General features: G+C 38.1%; 1 long non-coding RNA gene across 1 annotated transcript in view; it reads right to left on the bottom strand.

Annotated features, from left to right (window-relative positions):
- Positions 1-4,385, bottom strand: part of LOC106530035 (uncharacterized) — a 14,306-nt gene that overhangs the window by 848 nt on the left and 9,073 nt on the right. The window contains exon 2 of the long non-coding RNA XR_001311721.1: positions 2,806-2,910. This is a non-coding gene — a long non-coding RNA (uncharacterized LOC106530035). The remainder of the gene's footprint in view (positions 1-2,805; positions 2,911-4,385) is intronic.

The raw sequence follows: 4,385 nt of genomic DNA, 5'->3' as shown, positions 1-4,385 counted from the left end.
GGATGTTTGTAAGGAAACAGTTTTTTTTACTACGTTCCTGAATGCAACATAACTCTGACTCCTGCAGCCAGGGCTCAGTGTGAGACAGGAGCCTGTCTCGAGTGCTGACCTTCAATATAACCACAAGTGACTGATTCATTCATTTCTATATTAAGCTAAATTTAACCTGATTGAGACTCATCCATGTTAACAATCATCAGTCTCTGAATAGAAATTACCARTCATTATATGGTCACAAGTTATTATCTCAAAGGGATGAGATAATAACTTGTGGCCTCAAGAATTGTATTTTTTTAAACCATTGACACTGGTTGGGCTTCGTATTTCCTAGTTAGAAACACACATACAGTACCTATGTTTGTTTGTTGTTTTTTTTTTGTTTGTTTTTTTTTTTTGGACAGGTTATGAATATTTACTTGTGGACAGTTTTACGAGGGGCTCATCAAACTAAAGGCTAGTTTCTGCAGCTGCAAGCCCAAAGTAGATTTTTATTGTTCAGAGCTTCTCCAATTTCATGTTGGTTTAATTTTCTTCTCATCTGACTTAAGTGGCTCTTACCCCTGCACCCACTTCAAACCCCATGTCTTCTCTGCCCAAACTGTAAACATTTGGGTCCTCAAAAGAATGACCTTTACCTGCATCTGAAGGATAAGTAGAACGAAAACAGAAGGTCTCAGATTTCAGCTTTGCAAAACCTAAAAGGCAGCATGCTTTTTAATTCACAGCTTCATGCATTGTGGCTAAAACAGCTCTTTTGTGAACCAGACTGACAGCGAGCCAGACCAACTGCTTAACTGGAGCTCCACATCTTGGAGGAGGAGCTAAACCCACTGCGCCTAAATGCATATCAGACATAAGAATTGGTAGATAAGGGCCTTCCAACCAGGAGGTACGGGGTGGGGGTCTGAAGCCAGTGAGTCTGACAACTGATAATAATGTCCATTTAATGACTGACATTTGAAGTAGGTTTCATATTTCCTCAAAACTGCAATCATTAATAATCAATTACATAATTTATTTCTAATAGTGTGCGTTGGAGGGTGAGGAGGCATAGGGTTTAGTGGGCATGTTTTTTTTTTTAATTTTTAGGTTCATTAATGTTGGATTTTTTTTTTTTTTTTTTTTTGGTGTTACGTGTTTATTGTCTGAAGGAACTACAGATGTAAATTAGACTAAGGCTAAACTGGGTGTAATGCATCAGATGTTTTTCAAGTCAAAATCTGCAGTTCTTTTATTAGTTTTAAAAAATTATCTTGGGAAATATCTCAAACCTACTCAACACTACAATCACAAAACTGTATGAGGTAATCATTAATATAACTTACTTTTAATAACGTGTGTTGGAGGGCAGATGTGTGACTGTGAGTGTTTTTAATTGCTGAACATTCTTTTTTTAAWTTCATTGATGCTGTTTTCTATTATATTATTTGTATTTGTTTATTGTCTGGAGAGACTATAGATGTAAATTAGTCTAAAGTTAAATCTGGTGCAATGCATCAAAGGATTTTACATTTATGTTTTAATTGCACACTGTCTTGATCAAATCAAATCTAATTAATTAATTAAWTAATTATTAATTTTCAAGGTTGAACTGAAAAAGCTATAATTTTGTCCCTTTTGGATATAAGTTCCTTTTAGCCTGAAAGGTTTTGGGGATGTATCAAAAAGCAAAACTAAGTAGGTCCTCTGGGTGGATTCTTCTTTAATGAAACATTTTGTTTGTCCTCCGAGAGACTTCTTCAGTCTGAGGAGTTTCAGGTGAACTCAGCCTCCACATGGTGGACAAACAGGTTAGTCACATGCAAAAGAGGACCATCAGCCAAACAATAGGTCGTTAGTGCCTTGATTGTTCATAGAGGGTCATATGGCCCATCACCTGACTATCTTTGGGGCCCYGATTCACATCCTTTGCTCAYAGGGGGCTGAGTCATACTTGCAATAACAGCGTTGTAGGAGGAGGACATCTGGACACKAAGACCTCCACCTCTGTTTAACGGTGGATGGTTTTTCTTCACAAAGATGGCWTCCTTTAMTCCTCTCTCAAACCAACRTTCCTCTCTATCAAGGATGAGAACAYCTTCATCCCTTAAAGAGTGACCRCTGGCCTGTAGATGAGTGTAAACTGCAGAGTCCTGACCCGACGAAGCAGCTCGTCTGTGCTGGCTCATTCTTTTGAACAGTGRCTGTTTTGTTTCTCCGATGTATAACTGATCACAGTCCTCCTGACACTTAACATCATATACTATATTACTCTGTTTTTGCCGGGGAACTGGATCTTTGGGGTGAACTAATCTTTGTCGCAGCGTRTTTTGGGGTTTGAAAGCCACTGGGACRTCATGTTTAGAGAATAAACGTCTCAGTTTCTCTGAAACCCCCACCACATATGGAATGACGACTGGTTTGGGTCTGGGTTTAGGGTCTTCATTTTCACCTGGTTGTTGGCTGGAATCCTGTTYGGGTTTCTTGTCGGCTTTCAGAAAAGCCCAGTTAGGATAACCGCAMTGCTCCAGGGCCTGTCTTGTATGTGTCTTAGCTGACAAGGCTGAGTTCACCTGAAACTCCTCAGACTGAAGAGGTTTCTTGGAGGAGAGATGAAACGTTTCAYTAAAGAAGAACCCATCCAGAAGACTTACTTACTTTTTCTTTTTGATTTTTCTACCTGGACTACTGAGATGCATCAGGACATTTTGGGGATATAGGTTTCATTTTGTCTGCCATTATTTTTATGCTTCATATAAATACATTTCAAGTTGTCAGGCTCCAACCTGCCTGGCTGAATATCTCAGATATTTGCAATATTCTTACATTTTTGTTTGGACTCCTCACGATGTCCCCTCAGCAGCACTCTTCACACATGCAGCAAAAGCCTCCATCAGGTCTTTGCAGCCCTCAGCTCCCTTCTCTGCGACACTGGAAGAAACATTTAAACAAGTCAGAATTTAACTGMTTTAACCGTCAATTTAAAACATTCAAATTCTCAGCCAGGCTCAATGGCCCAGCTGTGCCAGAGTCCAACAAAATCTGTTTACAAAACAGATGCTCGTTTCATGTGCTAACAGAGTGGGAGAGCGGACATGAAACGTGAGCAAAAACATGTTCAGAGGAAACAAGAGGGTATTTAAGGATAAAATGATAAGAGATGAGCATGAGATTTCATGTTTGCAAATTGATATGGGCCTCCCAACCAGGGGAAAACACAGCCGTGGACACTGCTATAAAACAATAGGGTGATGGAGCAAGAGAGGGAGGAGGGAGGAAACATTTGTCTGATGGGACACAATGATCGAGGGAGGATGTAAAACAAAAATAACAACAAAGTTTTTTGTTTCAGGACTGTAAACTTGCACCTCCTTTTGCTACATCAGTTGTGATTTTACCATCAGTCCCTCCCAGGCTCATTGATGCTAGAGGCATGACTGTTTTTCAGCTCCTCCTGCCACTCATTTCAGTGACAACTTTCATGTCACACAGGGAGATTCATAAGGAATCATTCAGAATGGCCTTTATTTCTAATTTGTGTCAGCAGCATTTACCTGCCACAGTATTCAGTGTTTGAATGAATGTTGTTCTTCAGAACAATTTCTTTTTTAAATAAAATATCAGGCTAGAGCAAAATAAAAGGGGTTTTATTGCGAAGTCCAGCAAGAAACTCCAAAAATTTTCATTTTAGCTTGGTTCAGAGAGCTGCTGTTAATACGGAGGCTTTCTTATCATAGTTTGGCTGAAAATATTTTGTTTCTTCCCAAAGCCTCAGAAAATCACATACAAAAATACAAACCATGTGGGTATGATGACAGTGCATCCTACAGTGTACACAAAATTGTGAAACATTTTTCCATAGATAGATCCATCAACCTCTTTGGAGCTCTGTACCTCAGACAGATTTCAGTAAAACATCAATTAAAAATTAAACAAGTCACAGAAAGTTGGATTTCTCGTGCCTGAAATAGCACTTTGCAAGTTTTTTTTTTATTAAACGCAATGTTTAATGCGTTGATGGCACAAAGTCTAAACTAAACCAGTAATTCTTATTCCAAAACATTTTTACAATTCAAACATCAAGTTGTAGAGTTTTTCTATTATCATTTTATTTTAACCCCTTCAGTTTTAAGACTTCTTTCACTACACTCTGCATTTTGCACACACAGACTGTTTGAGACCCAATCTCTAATCTTTTTTTAAATGTCATGAAGACTGCCATGAGGCTGAGACAAATACAGTTTATAATATTAAAATGTTGGTATTTTGTCAATTTATTACAAAAAAGTCCCAAAATTACTGTTGGGCTTTAGAGAATAAATATAATATGTTTGTGGGAAATTAAAAAAAACTTTAATAATTTCTCGTCTTCTGATTCCCTTTTTTTTACTAGGACTGATCACTGT

Source organism: Austrofundulus limnaeus, unplaced genomic scaffold, assembly GCF_001266775.1.
Source record: "Austrofundulus limnaeus strain Quisiro unplaced genomic scaffold, Austrofundulus_limnaeus-1.0 Scaffold486, whole genome shotgun sequence".
Taxonomy (NCBI): Eukaryota; Metazoa; Chordata; class Actinopteri; order Cyprinodontiformes; family Rivulidae; genus Austrofundulus; species Austrofundulus limnaeus.
The sequence above is the reverse complement of the archived record's forward strand: the minus strand, read 5'-3'. Positions and strand labels throughout refer to the sequence as shown.